The sequence below is a fragment of the Aegilops tauschii genome, chromosome 6, assembly GCF_002575655.3.
Source record: "Aegilops tauschii subsp. strangulata cultivar AL8/78 chromosome 6, Aet v6.0, whole genome shotgun sequence".
Taxonomy (NCBI): domain Eukaryota; kingdom Viridiplantae; phylum Streptophyta; class Magnoliopsida; order Poales; family Poaceae; genus Aegilops; species Aegilops tauschii.
The window spans coordinates 5921052-5939971 of record NC_053040.3 but is presented as its reverse complement, the minus strand read 5'-3'; the positions used below and the strand labels follow the sequence as shown (position 1 = coordinate 5939971).

The 18920-nt window shown below is 49.4% G+C and overlaps 1 pseudogene; it reads left to right on the top strand.

Moving 5' to 3' along the window:
* LOC141025657 (uncharacterized) overlaps positions 1-18527 on the top strand; it is a 55601-nt pseudogene extending 37074 nt beyond the window's left edge.
* The last annotated feature ends 393 nt before the right edge of the window (positions 18528-18920 follow it).

The following is an 18920-nucleotide window of genomic DNA, read 5'->3' as shown; positions in this document are numbered from 1 at the left end:
GGGCCGCTTGCTGGCGAGGTGCCGGCCGGCGTACACCCGGGTGCATTAAGCTCCAATGCCCGTGCCGGCGCCGGAGACATGGATACCGCCTCCGCCGGAGACACCAATGGCGCCGCCTGCGCGTTGTACGAGTTGCTGGCCGTGAAGCTGGGAACCTGGGGAGGCCCCTGTTGGCCGCCCGCAATCCACGTCGTCAGCCCCTGAATCAAGGTAGGCACAATGGCGGTGAGCGCCGTTCCCAGTTGTTGTTGCACTTGCTCTTGGACAATCTCCGGAATCCACGCCACTTGTGCCTTGAGTTCTTGAACCTCGCGCGACTGGCTTTCCGAGCTGGTCTTTTTCTCCTTTCGCCCACCAGCGGTATAGTATGACGACCATTTTATGGACAAGCCTTTGCCGGCCACACGACCAGCTGACGACGGCTTACTGAGCTTATCCTTGTTTTTCATTACGTTCAACGCCCTATTTAAAGGGGTGTCAAAAGGGGAGCTCTGAGACAACCCCGCGCTACTGCTTTCAGCCTCCTGCGGAAGGAATGTGAACCATTTAGAAATTTGGCTTCATTAATTAGAATGCAACCATATGGAGCTAATTACGCGGGGGTGTATTCCTTACCAGAACAAGCTCAAGCGCCCTGGTCTTCGGATCCGTGGTAAACTCCTTTGTTACCGGGTCCTCCTTGTACCGGGCCCTGACAAAGTTCCTGGTCTGCTTGTCACGTAATTTCTCGAAGCGGGGCGGTAGGCCTTGCTCGGCACGCTCCGCGTCCTCCTTGTCCCATATAGGCTCCGCCACTCTGTAACCGCCGGGACCGAGTTGGTGGACCCCTAAGTTCAACTCCCGCATTTCTTTCCCCCACTGACTTGATTCGGAGGTTGCGCTGCTCTCGCACTTGATCTTGAACTCCTTGTAGTCATCTTCGCTCATCAAAGGATATTTCGCCTTGATCTTGTCATAATTATCACCTTTTTCAATCATTGCCTTCACCGTGCTTCTCCATGTAGACAGGGCCGTGCTCATCCTCGTGAGGGCGGCACTGTTCACTTTATTCCCTGAGAGGCGTGTGTTTGCAAACTCAGCGGGGAACTTGTATCGTTCGTGCAGCTTCGTGAAGAGGAGGCTGCGCAAATTCCCTCGGTCCTTATGCCTTTGGTTCTCGGTGTTGATCGAGACGGTGCTCTGGAGAATGCACCCGAGCTGAACCGAGTACCCCTTGACTACATGTTTGGGCGCCGTTGGATGCCCGTCGGAGTTCACTTTAGTAAATTCCTCCTTGACGGTGCCGAGCACGTTCGGGCGCCGGTCCTTCCGTTGCCTCTTCGGTTGGCTGCCATCTGTGCGTGCGCCGCCATCATCAGTGGTGGCATCCTCGGCGGCACCATCAGTGGTGTCATCCCCGACGCCACTAGGGGTTGTGTAGTCAGGATCGGTGTCTTCCGCGGCGTCCTCATAGCGGTGAGGTTCTTCCTCCATCTCCTGGGACAGCTCCCAGAATTGCTTGCCGCCCGAACCGCCGGCCTCATCGTTGTGGGCCATGTTTCGCTCTAAATAGGAAAAAAGTTTGGTCAAAAAGTTGGTTATTGTCAAGGAACAAGATCATGGTCTCATCATTTAGGGTTTGTCGACACCGAGGCATCCTAAAAGCTAAGCTTTTATCATTTAGGGTTTGTCGACGCCGAGGCACCCTAAAAGCCTAAGCGTACATCATTTAGGTTCTCATCGACACCGAGGCACCCTATAGAAGCCAAGGTTTCATCATTTAGGGTTTGTCGACGCCGAGGCACCCTAAATGCTAAGTTAAGTTTTCATCATTTAGGGTTTATCGATGCCGAGGCACCCTAGGTTGGGCCTAATCACTTGGCACTAATCACTTGGCTCTATTGCCACCTATGTTGGGTTTATCATCTAGGGTTTATCGATGCTAAGGAGAATTCTAAGTTGGGCCTAATCACTTGGCTCTATTGCCACCTATGGTTTAATGCAGCAAGAATGGCGGGGCAGTTGATCCTACTTAACTAAGTACTAAGATACCCCGGCCCATGCATTAGTCGCAAGTACCCCATATGTCCTATTTTTAGCAAAGTCATGCTAAAATTCAAGGAAAATTTCAGCATGACCTTTGCTGAAAATAGGACATATGGAGTACCCGAATTTGCCGGAACGGAAGTTAATCGACATTCCAGCAAACTCAAGGGCCTCTCGGGGTACCTGCAAATTCATCACGACACAATGGTCGGAGACAAAACCCAGCAAACTAGCAAAGTTACTGACGTGTTTACAGAAATTGTTTTTTGTAAAAGATGATCATCATCTTTGCAAGTCTTTCTCAATGTGATCACAAGTAATTCAGAGGCATCACAATAAAGCAACACCCTGCACTAGCCTAAAAACAAGTGAAGTTTCACCCATATAAGAACAACTTTATAAAATCAGAGAAGTTGCTAAATTTTTTGTATCCTTCATACACACTGGAGTACAATGCTTTATAATGTTCCATCACAGAAATCCAAGAAACACATGGTCTTGAGGATATTCTTTATGACTGATTATTTCAGTTTTACATGCAGATTTTGACCAAAAAACACATGGTCTTTTTAACAGTTTTCAGTTTGGACAGAATACTGAAAACTACAGTTTGGATAGAATTCCTAACACTTTGGTCTTCTAGTTACAAAACAAAACTGACATAATTCTAGATGCCATAACTGATTTTTTTACAGTAGCTCCTCACTGTCTGTCGCCTGCAACACTTTTTATGCTAGCAGCTCAAGTTTGTGCCATTGGAGCAAATAAGCAGGAACCAACATATGTAAGGTTTCAACAAGACTCATCATCAGTATATATAAGCAGGATCTTTGTAAACAAATGAACACTAAGAGCAGAATGTTCTTGCAACAAACATTATTGTGTGACATTCGAAAGGCATCACTCTGCTTAAAGGGAAGATGACTTAAGTGGCCAGATGTATATGATTGCACCACTTGATCTGCACTTCTCTATATTATATGATGTGCTGAAGAACTTGAGCAAAAAAAGATAAATAGGAACATATTTCTCACCTTGGAGGTGTTGCTGCTGCTGCACTGTCTGGACTTCACTTCCTTTACCTCCTCGGAAACCTGAAATATGCAGATGTTAGAAAGGTTCTAATTTGTATATGATGATTCTAAGAAAAGGGAAAAGGAGTATCTAGAACAGATTCACATGTCTGGCTGTTAGCCATTACAAACTTAAATTTATCTATTTTTGTATCTCACAAACTATCATAAATGAATAATAGTATTATAGTTCAGCTATTCCATGGAATAATGGGCTTAAGATTAATGAACCAACAGATGCCCTAATGGAAGTAATAACAACATGACAGCAAACAACCAACAAACATGATGGGCAGGCCAAATACTCATGTCACTTCCATTAGGGCATCATCTTCCTACAACTACTCATCTTCAGCAGCACATGATACTGCTACTGTATCTAATACAACAACATGACACTTGTTACTGTAGCACATGATACTGCTACTGTATCTACAACTACAACTACTACAACAACATCAAACTACTATGCATCATCTTCCTACTATACTTGCTACTCATCTTCAGAACCAAACAACAGCAAAAATAGAACCAAACTACTATCCATCCATCTAGCAAGCAACTAGCACAACTCATCCATCCATCCATCAAGCATCATATACCTAACTAACATCAACATACATACATCTATCTAACATCCATTGATCCGTGTAACTAGCAGCATGAACAAGAGAGGAATAGGGAACAGTGACATGGACAAGAAGCATAGAGGCAAGGAAGAGAGGCTCACCCCAGGCCGTGGTCGAAGGAGAGCAGCCGCTGGCCACGCGCAGGAAGAGACGGCGCGAGGTGGCGGCGAGGGTCACGGCACCGTCTTGGCTCGCTGGCTGCTGCGGAGGTGACCGGTGGCGGAGGACGGCAGGGGCAGGCGGGGTGTGGGCACGTCGGGGCTGTGCTCACCGGCTGCTGTAGGGGCCGGAGGAGGCCCTCGCTCGTCGGAGGGAGGAGGAGAGGAGAGGAGCGCTCGGCCGATCTTGTTCGGGGGGCGCGGGGGCGGCGGGGGTGGAGTCCCGCGGGGGTCGGGGCGGCGGCGTCGGGGCAGCGCAAGACCACAGCGGCGGCGGCGTCGCCGACGGCGTGCTGGCGCGGCGGACGGAGGGGGCGGAGCAAGGGGGCGGCGGCGTACGGTTGGGGTCGAGTGGGGGATCTGGCGAGGGAGATAGGGAGGCCACAGTGCGAGGGGAATAGGTGGAGTGGGGGAGGGTTAGCAATGGCGCACCTCCCCCAAGTGCGCCATAAGTACGGCGATAGCAATGGCGCACCTCACCCTTGTGCGCCATTAGAAATTACTAGCCCGACTGGTCAGGTTATATTCCATCAGAACATGACCACTAGCCCGATTGGTCAGCACGCAGCACACACACTAGGAGGTCCTGGGTTCGATTCCTAGGCTCCCAATTTTTGTTTTTATGCATTTAAAATGTTGTTTGATATTTATTTGTGTTTAAATATGTTCAAACTTGTTTAAATCATAACAGTAATTTTTTTTATAAAAACAGTAATATTTTTAAAAAAAATATCAACAAATTTATTATTTGAAAATATCATCAAATTTATTATTTGAAAATATCATCAAATTTGTTATTTGAAAATATAATCGAGTTTGTTTTTTTTTTGCAATTTTAGTTGCATTCATTTGTGACGGTGGAGCGGGCCGGGGAGGGTGCGGGGGAGAGGGTGGGGGGGTGCTCGGCGGCGGTGGAGCGGGGGAGGGTGCGGTGGGTCGTCGGCGGCGGTGGAGTGGGGGAGGATGCGGGTGGTCGGCGGCGGCGGCCGGTGGAGCGGGGGAGATGGTGCGGCGGGTGCTCGGCGGCGAGGGGGACCGGATCTGGCGAGTTGGGATAGCGATCGAGATGGAGGGGGATCGAGATCGAGTGTCCCTGAAATTTAAAAACATTCATGAGTTCAAAAAGTGCCCATGAAATACAATCGAGAAATGAAGACTACAATTTAAATATAATCGATCTTAGCTAGCTATCTGTTCACAATCTTCTTGCCCTTATTTTTCGTAAATGGAGTTCTTCTCTTGACGGACGTCCTTTAGGTAGGGTGGTCCTGCTTCTTCTTGTGGTGTATGCTGATACTTCATCGTCGTCGTCATGTTCCATCTTCGGGTCGCCGTACTTGTCGAAGTCTTGCTCATTGGCGACTCCATCCATTCCGATGATCTTCCTTTTGTCTCTCCTCACGACAACACGACTGGGCTTTGGCGGGTCGGTAATGAAGAAGCATTGGTCCACTTGGGAAGCCAGTACCCATGGATCATTTTTCGCGGTGACGTTCGTGCCTGCGGTCTTGGATTTGGCTTCGGGTATAACCATGGTGGTGAAATACCGGTCTTCTTTTATGACGCTCTTGGCCCATCTGACACGGAACATCGGGACCTTCTCTCCAGCGTAGCTCAGCTCCCAGATCTCCTCGATCCTTCCGTATTATCTGTCCTTGTCGTTACCGGTGTAGGATTCCATCGTTACCCCGGAGTTCTGATAACCATCGCTCTTCATGTCCTTGTCCTTGGTGTAGAATGTGTAACCGTAGATATCGTACGCCTCATACGTCATCAGGTTGTGCTCGGCGCCCTGTGACAAGGCGAATATGAGTTGTTCTTCCGCGGAAGAATCGTCATGTAAAGGGTACGACAGAAGCTTCTGCTTGAACCAACGCGTGAAACATGAGTTGTGCTCTTTGATTATATCTCCGTCCGTCCTCTGTTGGCCTCGGTCATTGTACGTCTTCTCAATAAACGTTTTGTGCTCTACCACCCAAGGATCGACCACGTCTATGTGTTGTAGCGCGACTAGGTTTGCTCTTTCAAAGTCGGCGAGTCGACCATCGAAGTCGACATGCATTTCGTGGCGACCCTCACGGTGACCCCATCCAGCGAGCCTGCCGAGGTGCCTGTTGACGGGCAGACCAACGGGGTTCTCGATGCCTAGATAATTCGTGCAGTAGGAGATGCACTCTTCGGTCAGAAAGCCCCTGGCTATGCTTCCCTCTGGACGTGACATGTTGCAAACGTATCCTTTGATTACACCATTCATCCTTTCGAACGGCATCATGCTGTGCAGGAACGTCGGCCCGAGTTGGATGATATCCTCCACGATATGGACCAACAGATGCACCATAACGTCGAAGAATGCGGGCGGGAAGTACATCTCAAGATCGCATAGTATCACCACGATCTCTTCCTGTAGCCTTCTGAGTTGCCTCACGCCAACCGACTTCCAAGAGATGACGTCAAAAAATTTGCATAGGCCAAATAGCGTTTCACGGACGTGCGCGTCCATGATCCCACGGATTGCAACTGGAAGTATCTGCGTCATCAGCACGTGACAGTCGTGAGACTTCATCCCGCTGAACTTCTGCTTCGCTGAGTCTAGGTATCTGCTTATCTTCCCCGCGTAACCGTAAGGAAGTTTTACTCCTACGAGGCAGGTGAAAAACTGATCGATCTCCTCCTGACTTAGAGTGAAGCACGCGGGAGGGAAGTCATTTCCGGTCTTCTTCGCCTTTTTGCCTTTGCAACGACTTTCCGTGTCCTGCTTCGCCTCATCATCATCATCATCATTAGCGTGAAGCTCCTCCCTGATGCCCATTGATTTCAAGTCTGCCCTTGCTTTCGGCCCATCTTTGGTCCTCTCTGGCATGTTGAGCAGGGTACCAAGCAGCCTCTCGCGAACGTGATATGCATGACATCAAGGCTGTGAGGCACACGGTGGATCTTCCCGTACGGCAAGTCCCAGAAAACAGACCTCGTTTTCCATACCTTCAGCAGTGGCTCTGGCGCCTTAAGCTTTCGCTTCTTTCCCGGCAGTGGGCAATCTTTCCAATTTTTCAACAACTCATCTATTTCCTCGCCGCTCCTCGTACGCGGGCGTCTTCGGGGTTCGGTTTCACCATCGAACAGATCCTTGCGTTTCCTCCACGGGTCATCATCGCGAAGCCACCTTCGATGTCCCATGAACACGGTTTTCGAAGACCCGGGATCTCTATCTAGCTGGCGATACGTTGTGTCATCCATGCACCTGACGCATTCAGAAAATCCGTGGACCACCTGCCCCGCGAGATATCCGTAACCGAGATAGTCGTGCACCGTCGTGAGGAGTGCGGCTCTCATAGGGAAATATTCTTTCTCTGCGGCGTCCCACGTATTGGCTGGCGTTTTCCACAGCGTGTCTAGCTCCTCTTTCAGCAGCCCCAGATACAGATTGATGTCGTTCCCTAGTTGTTTCAGCCCTTCAATTAGCATACTCATGTGAATGTACTTCCTCTTCATGCACAACCAGGGGGGAAGGTTGTACATCCACACAAACACAGGCCAGGTGCTTTGTGTGCTTCTCTGGCTGCCAAACGGATTGACTCCATCGGTGCTCGCGCCCAGCACGATGTTCCTTGGATCGTTCCCAAATTCTGGGTGTTCGAAGTTCAACGCTTGCCACTGGCTCCCATCCTTAGGGTGACTCAGCATCTTGTCTTTTTTATTTATCTCCGGATCATTTGCGTCATCTTCTCGCTTCTTCTCCTCCCTATCCGCGTGCCAACGCAGGAGCTTTGCTACCTTAGGTTCCGTGAAATACCGCTGCAGACGAGGAGTGGTCGGAGAGTACCACACCACTTTTCGAGGAGCTTTCTTCCTCTTCTTGTATCGAGTGACGCCGCACACCGGACATATGGTAGACTCCGCGTGCTCGTCCCGATAAATGATGCAATTGTTCATGCACACATGGTATTTCACGTGCGGTAAATCCAGAGGACACACGATTTTCTTCGCCTCCTCGAAACTGGTCGGGCACTTGTTCCCCTTGGGAAGACGTTCGTGCCAGAATGACATGTTCTCGTCGAAGCACGCGTCGGTCATTTTGTGTTTTACCTTCATCTCCAGAGCCATGAGCGTTACTTTCAGGCGGGTATCCTCGGGCCTGCGTCCTTCATACAATGGAGTAACCGCGTCTATCTCCAGTTGATCCAGCTTGGCTTTCTCTCGGGCGGCAGCTCTTGCGTTATCCGTCTGCTTGAGAAGCAGCTCTTGAATATGAGGGTCCTGCACCCAGCCCATCGATGGTCCATCGTCGTCTGCTCCGCCGGCATCTTCATCTTCATGATCATGCCCTTCGTCTGCTCCCGCATCTTCCTCATCATCATGTCCGGCATCTTCTACATGATGATTGTGTACAGCATCACCGTCGTGATCATGTCCTGGAGATTCTTCGTCTTCTCGCCCGCCCGAGCCGCGGTGGTTGTCTTGCTGCCCATCCTCATTTCTTGCCCGACCCCCATGGACGACTTCATAGTCATCTTCATCACCTTGCCACCGATAGCCATCCATGAAACCACGCAAGAGCAGGTAGTCCCGCACCTGCCCGGAATCCGGGTCCGCAATAAGGCTCTTCAGCTTGCATCTTCGACACGGACATCTTATCTCCGTCTCGTTCTTTTCAAGCATCTCGGCCTTCGCGGAGCTCAAAAACCTATTCATGATGCCTTCGGTCATCGTGCGGACCATGGTCGCATGCGGGGTAGAGCAAAACGATATTTTAGAACCAAGAAAAAATTTGGCATGACTTTCCCTAAAAATAGGACCAAAAAGAATGCATAGTGCCAAAATTCTCGCCGAAACGGAAATGAATCAACATTCCGGCAAAATATTGGCAACTACCGCATTTCAAATACAGGTACCTGCAAACACAAACATATATGCAACACCACAAACATATGCAACACCACAAACATACATAGATCTAGCTAGGACATAAAAGGTGCATGTGCACGTTGTTGGAGGGAGAACAACATAAAGATAGCTTCCCCCTTACTTACCTACCAAAAAAAGGGGGTTTAACCACTTAATTTGGATGAATTTATGGTGCAAATGAGGTGAGGAGGAGGAGGCAGCCGAGACAAGCTTCGAGGAGGAGGAGGAGAGAATGAAGTGGGGAAAGTGAGTGGGTAGGTGTGGCTGTCCAAAATATCTAGCTCGTCCCAGGTTACTAATGGCGCACCACCACCTAATGCGCCATTAGTAGTTTTGCAAAAAGAAACCAAAAAAAAGACACTAATGGCGCACCGTGGAACAGTGCGCCATTACTAGCTTAAACTAGTAATGGCGCACTGTCCCCAGGTGCGCCATTAGTAGTTTTGCAAAAAAGTAAAAAATAAAAAAAATATTGTAGTGGCGCACTATGTGGCTGGTGCGCCATTACTAGTTAGAACTAGTAATGGCGCACTGTGCCCTGGTGCGCCATTAGTATGTCTGGAAAAAAAATTGTTACTAATGGCGCACCAGCACATGGTGCGCCACTGCTACATAGCAATGGCGCACCAGCACATGGTGCGCCACTGCTACATAGCAATGGCGCACCACATGTCTGGTGCGCCATTAGTGGCCATTCCATCTATAGCCCTTTCCTAGTAGTGCGCGGATCACATCACCATCACCGTCACCACGCCGTCGTGCTGACGGCACTCTCCCTCGACCCTCTGCTGGATCAAGAGTTCGAGGGACATCATCGAGCTGAACGTGTGCGGAACTCGGAGGTGCCGTACGTTCGGTACTAGGTCGGTTGAATCATGAAGACGTTTGACTACATCAACCGCGTTAAACTAACGCTTCCGCTTTCGGTCTACGAGGGTACATGGACATACTCTTCCACTCTCGTTGCTGTGCATCTCCTAGATTGATCTTGCGTGATCGTAGGAAAATTTTAAAATTGCATGCTACGTTCCCCAACAGTGGCATCAGAGACAGGTTTATGCGTAGATGATATGCATGAGTAGAACACAAAGAGTTGTGGGCGATAATAGTCATACTGCTTACCACCAACGTCTTACTTTGATTCGGCGGTATTGTTGGATCAAGCGGCCCGGACAAACATTACATGACCACGTTCATGAGACCGGTTCTACCGACGTGCTTTGCACACAGGTGGCTGGCGGTGTTGGGGATACACATAACAGGTAGGCCCACGAAGGGTCGAAATATCATAAAGCATGGGTCCACACAACATGCGGGTCCAGATAAATTTCATACATACATACTATCCACTCGGATGACCATCAAGTCACTCGGACGACAACAACCACTCGGAGCATAGCACCCCACTCGACCAACTCATTCCACTCGGAGCACCTGATCTCACTCGGATATGCGAAGACCAGCAGTCGACAAGGCACTTGAAGCATCATCTTAGTAGTAGGCTGAGTTATGGCATTAACGCCCCCACTTTGTAACATAGGAGGTGAGGGGGTGGCGCACTCTATAGAAGCCACCCCCACCACTAGACTTGGGGGGCTCTTTCTTCCACCTCTCTCTCGTTTCGCCATTAGTCTCAGGACTTAGCTCAGGCATGGGATCCGTTCCCTTCTCTCATACATTGTAATCTCCGGATACATATACAGATAAAACAAAGCCTCTCCGGAGCACGAGACGTAGGGTTGTTATCTCCACCGTGAGAGGCCCGAACTCGCTAAAACCACTGTGTCACCCATTTGCATCTCGATAGATCATGCTTCTTTATCCTACCCGTCTCTTATTGTCGGAATCGTTCCCACGACAGTTGGCGCCCACCGTGGGGCATGGCATCTATCGAACCATGGCGCAAATGGTTTTTCTACAAATTTTGACATCGGAGTCCCAACCATCACTCCATCTACAGGAGGACAAAATGCTCCTCATCATATGAAAGGATCAGGAAGTAGCTTATCTCATCTTGTCCTCTTTACAATCAACCATTAATCTAACAATTGTTTGTTCTTCTTATGTATGCACACGAGCTCATACAAAAGGACGCCTCCCTTTGTTCCGATTGGTGTCTTGGCTCCCAGACGGAGAAGCGTTGCGGTCTGCCCGTCATCATCTCCGGCCTCATCTGTGATGCGTCGCCGAGCGCCCACATACGCACAGCCGCTAATGCTCAGCCTCGTCCCTCGGCCGGTGGAGCAAGACGACTGGCAGTCGACCCGGCTCCTCGGGCGACAAGGCCCGGCAGCCGGCACTAGGCCCAGCTCCGCAGTCATCGAAGCGCTACTCGGACCAGCGCATGGCTCCGGCTCCCCGAGCACTGAAACACAGCCAGCAGTGCTCGCGTCGGCCTCGCTCTTGGTTGTGCCGGCCCGCATCTCCGGCGCCTAGGCTGCGGCCAGCCGCTCATCCTCCTCAGCGCCACCTCTTGGCTGCCGACCGATTCTGGCCTGACCGGCAGTTCCACTGCAGCGGAGCTCTCCAGACTCCAGCCTGCCTCCACAACTCTCCTCCTATGTTTCAATTCCGGATTAATTAGCACTGACGCCATTTGCGTTTGCATGCAGATCCTGAACGTGGGGGCAACTCCATCAATGCATTGGACGTTGACAACTCCTTCAATGCGATCGCCCGACCTGGAACGCTAGGCTCAGGGTCATCGCGCCCACCCGGTGTCGTGGTGCTCGTAGACGTGCTGCTCCGCGTCGACTGCGCCCTCGGCGACCGCGACGCCGGCCGGGTCCATGACTCCACGTCACCCTCTCCGAGCTGTTCTCCGCTGCTCCCGACGGTCCCGTTCCCGGCGAGTTCGACGCCTTCCGGGGCCGCAAGAATCAGGTCCGCGGAACCCCACGGCGGAGCTATAAAACTGCATACAGTGAATGGCCGTCGGAAAAGGAAACCTCCTTCACCTGCGCGAACGGTAACGCCTCTCGCTTAATTACCACTAATTAGCGCCTCCTGCATGCGTGTACAGGCCCAGGACGTGGGCAACTCCATAAATGCATCCGAACGTCTTCTTTGTCTTGCTTGTGGCCCCGACCGGCGGTCCCGCTCCTCGAGCGGCGAGACGCAGCGCAAACGCATGGGATTCCTCCGCCCAATCATCTGATCGACGGCGGCCTTCGTGCCACGGAGACGCGTCCGACTGAGTGGTTCGCTGGTTCACTCGAACTAATCTTGCGCTCGGATGGACTGTACACACCGGCGGCTAACCTGCCTACTCAGACGGATCACTCGGTCCTCCCTCCGCCATCAGCTCCTCCGCAGTGACACTCCCATTCCCCTACTGGAGTCATAGGCTCGACGAGGCCCGACGCAGCAGGAACACGGAGGCTGGACACACCTCGAGCACGTGGCGGCTCCTCCCTCTGCGGGCTGGCAGCGCTCCGCTTCCATGACGGCGAACTCAGGGGAACAAGTCCCAGCCACTCGGCGGAGGATTGAGTATCTTATCCTCGCTGATCATTTTATAATTCAATCCACAAATTATTCGACAATAGCTTAACATTCCCTTCTCTGTTTTTTAACCCAGGTTCACTCGCACTAGTAGAAAACAGGGCTTTGGTTCAGGCAGGACAAGCCCATTAGTCCCGGTTCAGTCACAAACCGGGACCCATGGGGCATTCGTCCCGGTTCGTTAGCCCAAGGGGCCGGCCGGGGCCTCGTGGGCATTGGTCCCGGTTCGTGGGGAACCATTTGTCTCGGTTCTAGGCACGAACCGGGATCAATGGGCCTCACTCCTGGCCCACAACCATTGGTCCCGGTTCGTGGCTAGAACCGGGACAGAAGGTGGAGCTTTGGTCCCGGTGATAGCCACGAACCGGGACAAATTAGTTGCCTATATATACTCCATCGCCACGACAGAGCACTCCACAGCCGGCGAGGGGAGGGCATTTGGGTGCTCTCTAGCTCACCTCCTATGCACATGAGGTGTTCGATGAAATGTCTGAGCCACACTAGTTAATCTTTCTTCTCTCGAAACTCGACCTCCGAGCTCCATTTTCCCGAGATTTGTCTAGGTTTAGTGGTCCGTCACGTCCCGTCTCCGTCTTCACCGCCGTCGATTGCCCGCGCCGATCTCGTCGCCGGCACCACCGTGGTGAGCCTCTTGTTCTTATCTTCTTTCTGAAAGAAAAAATTTTCTTACTTCAGATAGATACTAGTCTAATTTTCTTACTTTTATTATTCCTTGATATTATATAGTGCGATGGTTTTGGTATCCGCCCCCGTCGGCCCTCGTCCTGTCTATGATTTGGATGTGGTATATATTATCTTATGATAACTATTTGGATCATTTATTGTTTATGACAATTATGCCGACCGACCAACGTGACATAGGTTTTATTTATCTAGGAGGTGGTTGAACCGGAAATTCCAACCGACCCTATTGTCGAGAGGTTAAATTTAGTTGAAGAAGAAAACAATTACTTGAAGGAAAAAATAAAAAAATTGTGGAGGAGAAGATGATATTGGAGTTGCATGTTGCGGATGTCGTCGATTATCACAAGATCAAGATTGATGCAATGCGGTTGAAGATTACAAAGATTAGAAAATATGCCATTCATACCGAGGCTTGGTATCATTATGCAGTTGGATCAGTTGTTACCTTGGTTGCGATTATGATCGCATTTGTTGTTGCATTGAAATGTTTTACATGATTTCAATGTATGGTTTAATTAGATGCTCTGGAGAGCTATATGTTGTTCAATGAGAACTATGTATGTACTTTGGTTTTAATGTGATGATGAACTTCTATTAATTTGGTCACTTATCTATTCATGAGTTCATTTCAAATGCTTTTCAATTTCATGGTCTTATGGCTCAAAATAATCAGTAAATGCATGAAAAATAACAAATGAAGTCAGAAGGGGTTGGAAATTGATGATGTGGCTTTGAATGGTGCATTTTGAACACAGAAAAACTATGGAGTTCAAATAAGTTCAAAAAAATAAAATCCCTTTGTAACAGACGAGTTTCCGTATAAAATCCTGATACTTCGAAAGAGATTGTCCGTTTTGTACACGAAGTGCATCCAGTTTTTGCCGTAACCCTCTCTACTTTCTTGCACATGCTATGTGGGTGAAATGATGATACCATGCCAACTTTCAACCTTTTCAGAGTTCATTTCAAATGCTTTTCAATTTCATTGTCTTATAGCTCAAAATAATCAGTAAATGCATGAAAAATAACAAATGAAGTCAGAAAGGGTTGGAAATTGATGATGTGGCTTTGAATGATGCATTTTGAACACAGAAAAACTATGGAGTTCAAATAAGTTCAAAAAAAATGAAATCCCTTTGTAATAGACGAGTTTCCGTATGAAACCCTGATCACAAAAATGAAATCCCTTTATAACAGACGAGTTTCCGTATGAAATCCCTTTGTTTCAGAGTTCATAAATAACTTTTTTGTTATAAACTTTAATAGCAAAAAGAATATTCATAAAATAAAATAAATAAGTAAGTTGAAACAAAATAATATAAACTTAAAAAAAATATAAGTAGAAACAAAACAAAATAAAATAAAATAAACTTTAATAACATAAATAAAATCTATGAAACTAAAATTATCAAAGTATTTTCTGTTCAAAATCATTAAAAGCAAAAATAATTTTCATAAAGAACTTTTTTTGTTAGAAACTTTAATAGCAAAAAGAATTATCATAAAATAAATAAGTAATTATAAACAAAATAAAATAAAATAAATAATTATTTTGTTGTAAGTAGAAACAAAACAAAATAAATAAAGCAAAAAAGAAAACCAAAAAAGTGGGAAAAAATAAAAAAATGCCACCTACTTGGCCACCACGGCCTGAATACGACTAGAAACCCATCCATGGCCCAGGATTCAGGCCCGCAGAAGGCCCAGCAGGACCACGGGCATAGCAGTGCGAGATTAGGCCCATAGGCCTGTAGTTCAGAGGAGTTCAATGGAGATGGCGGGGCAGGGCTTATAAACAGGTCCAGTCGCTCCTCGGCTAGCGAGGTGGGACTAAACATCCCACCGCACCGCGCCAGTGCAAGGCCTGTGGTCCCGGTTGGTGGCACCAACCGGGACTAAATGGGTGCATTGGTACCGGTTCGTGGCACCAACCGGTACCAATGCCCCCCTTTAGTCCCGGTTGGAGCCACCAACCGGGACCAAAGGCCTCTTCTTCCCTCCCTTTGGGCTGCTGAAAAGAGACCTTTGGTGCCCGTTGGTGGCACAACCGGGACTAAAGGGGGCATTGGTCCCGGTTGTTGGCACGAACCGGTACCAATGCCCTGGATATATAAGAAAACACTTAGCAGTTTCGACCAAATCATTCACTTCTTCTCCCCCGACGCCCCTGCTCCTCCTCGCCGTCGCCGCCCGACGCCCCTACTTCACGTTGCCGTTGCCGCCGCCACCGACGCCGTCAGGCTGCTCGACGTCGTCGTCACCGCCGCCACCGACGCTGTTAGGCTGCTCAACGTCGCCGCCGCTGCCGTTTTCGCCCTCTGCCCCGACGCCCCGGCCTGCTCCTCTGAGTCGCCGTCGCTGCCTTCTGCCGTCAGCGTCGCCCCTGCTCTACCGTGCCCTGCCGCCCCCTGTGAGCACCAGCTTGCTCCCGCGCCCCTCCCCTGTCCCGCGCCCCTGCGCCCCGCCCCGCCGGCGCTGGCGCCGGCCCCTCCGCCGTGCCCGTCCGCCCCTGCGCGGTGCACGGGGCGGATGTTTTGTACATGTTTTTATTGATGTTTTTAGATGTTTTCTAGATGTTTTTTGATGCATTCATTGTTTTTGTATGTACACATATTAATTAACTCTCGTCTTTATTCTTTTTTCTAGCCCTCCGGATCGAGCACAACTTCGGTAAGGAGACGAGGCCCGAAGAAAACGTTGCGCTTGGATGAAAGGTTTGAGATCACAGAAATCGCGCGCGATGGCCAGCCGATTGAACCCATCTGGACAAACGATGGATTTTCTGCTCAGTGTGGGGTTCTTGTTAGGGACAAGATCCCGATCAGTATCCACCAATGGTTAAAGCCTAAGAATGAAGACCCTGAGGTGTCTTATGTCTCCGATATGCAGAAAGAAGATCTTTGGAAAACGCTTAAGGCAAATTTCACCCTACCTCCAGAGGAGGATCCGGAGAAGCCAGTTAAAGAGCAATTGATCAAGTCTCATGCTCTTAAGAAGATGGAAGAACTATTCAGGAGGTGGAAGAATGAGCTGAAAACATCGTTTGTCGACCAAGAAAAGACACCAGAGTTCAAAGGAAAGTATGAGAAGATCAGAGATCACTGGCCCGCATTTGTGGCCCACAAGACATCGGACAAGAGTAAGAAGATGTTAGCGACAAACAAGAAAAATGCTGCGAAGAAGAAGCATCACCTCAAAGCCCGACCTTTGTGGAACAAGGCTGAGAATGACCTGATTGCTAAAGGGGTCGAACCAGAGACATTGAACTGGCCAGACCGTTGGCGGACTTGGTTCATCGGGGTTGGCGGAACCTTGAACCCTGTAACAGGGAAGTGCGTTTGGACGGACAAGCAACTGCGAATACCCGTCACGAAGCTTCAGCACTATATTAACGCAGCGCAGCAAGGGACGTTCGTTCCAGACAGAGAGAAGGATAAGCTCACAATGGCCCTCGGGAATCCTGAGCACCCTGGACGGACAAGAGGCACGCCAGGCTCCGTCCTGTGGAAGGCTAGGTTTCCGGACGCAGGGGGTTACAAATGCCAGGAGAGGAGGAAGAAAGTGGAGCATAGCCAACTGCACGCGATGCATGCAAGTGTACAAGGGCTAGAGGAACGAGAAGCAAATCGCAGCAAATGACCTGCCGAAGCTTCCCCTAAAGCTACCCCGCCATCTCAGCGGAGAAGCGGCGTGGCTGCCACCGAGCAGCTTCAGCTGGAGCCTGTCTTCACGGCTCCAGCTAGCTACACGGTGGATGCTATCACAGAGTCTCAACATTGCCACCTTATGACGCAATGGATGAATTTGAAAGTCAAGGCGGCTGTTGGCTCTGTTTTACCTACTGAACCTGGCGCAACCTACCACTGCCGGTCGATTCCACAACGATATGCTAGGGTGATGGTGGATGAAATAACGGACGGATTTGAGGACCTCCAGCTTGACCACCCTACGGGTGAAGGGGAGATTCGGCTGGGTTCGGCTCTGAAGACTCCATGCCTATGGAGGAAGGAGTTCATCAACCTTCCGAACTGGACGCCTCCGCCTCCTCCTCCTCCTCTGGCGAGTCAGGGTACTCCGCCTCCTCCTCCGCCTCCTCCTCCGGCGAGTGATCAGGGCACTCAGCCTCCTTCTCCGGCGCGTGGCGGCACTCTGCCTCCTTCTCCGCCTGCGCCGGCGCGCCCGAGCAGCCAGCCTCCTCCTTCTCCGCCTCGTCAACAAGGGCGGAAGAGACCCGCCGCCGCTCCGGCTGCTCCGGCGCGTCGTCCTTCTCCTCCGCCTCGTAAGAAAGGAAAGACAGCCGCAGCCGCTCCGTCTGCTCCTTCGTCTAGCAGTACAGCCAGAGGCGGGAGGCAATACAGATTCGGTCCTTCTCTGAAGGCTCAAGAGAAGTTACCATACGAGAGGAGCCTGGAGGAAAACACAAAGATCGTGCGAGCCGAAGTGAAGAACTTCTTTGAAGGGGTGAAAGCACAGAAACATCCACCTCCGGCGGAGAAGATAGATCCGGTGAAAGTGAAGCGTACTCTGGCTGCCCTGAAGAAACCACCAAAGTCTCCGCCGAAAGGCAACTATGAGCGCATTATTGAAAAGTCATTTATCGAAGCGGAGCGATCGGGAAGTACTGTCAGTGATCAAAGGTTAGCAGAACGACGAGCTGGGAAAAAATTGCCCAGCTCGGCGAACAAGCGAACCAATCGCTCCCCCCGCTCCAGGTGTCTAGCGATATCGTCGCTAATGATCCGGGCAGGATGGTGCCCGGTTATAACAATCCTGGAGATTACCTGCCCGACGATGTACATTATGATTTCTTGGAGGTGGACGAACACAGATATGTGTACGGGAAGCCTCTCGTCAAAGATGAAAGATCTCTAACAACGATGATGCGAAGATTCCATGATTGGTACATGAAAACCTGCAGAGAGTCTGAGGGGAGGAATATTTTGACGCTGAGAGTTAGAGAGGAGCATGACCTCGTTGGAATTGAACTGTTGAATGTTCCATTTGAGGAGTTCTTCGCGTTTTTCAATCTAAAGGCCCTCGATAAATTAATGGTCACTTGCTACTGCCTGTAAGTAGTACTACTTCTGTCATTAATTAAGTCTCTATATATAGGTCAGCATTTTCATTGCATGTATTTTTAATTATCCTCATCATATTATGCTGATTGAAGATCGCTGAATTGAAGAAAAGACAAGTCGGTGATATTGGGTTCATTAACACAAATCTCATAGATGCATATATGGTTAAATTTCAGGCCAGAGATACCGAGGCCAAGCTGCTACAATCGTTTGTATTAAATCAAAACAAAGCTATAATACTCTTCCCTTACGAAGTCAAGTGAGTGTTACTGTCTTGTGCATCCCTTATTAGTTGATTTTATAGTAATGTAATTGATGAGTTATGCATGCTTGCGCAGGTACCACTATATTCTCCTAGAGATTAAGCTTGAGCAGGGACTAGTAACCATCTTAGACTTGAGACAAAAAGATCCCAAGGAGTATGCGGACTTGACTGAAATTCTAGAGAAGTAAGTTAAATCGATCATTATCGCACCATATCGGCAACTTTGTTCATTTCCTGATATCAAGTAATTGTTTTCTTTGTCTGGCAGGGTTTGGAAAAAATTCACCTCAAAAACTCCGGGACTGCCGAAGAAGCTGCAATTTAGATACCCGAAAGTAAGTACTATAGTAGCATGTTCCACGCATCTCCTAGTGATTCAAGCGCTAGTTTCATTAATACCATTTAGCATGCTTGCTAATTATCAGTTTGATTGACCTATATTCATTGTAAAGTGGTTGTAGCAGGAACAAGGGAATGATTACTGTGGATACTACATTTGCGAGTCCATCCGCCACACAACCTGTGAGCGGGGCTACTCTGACAAACAATATGAAGTGCGTAAATAATAATATTCACAATTT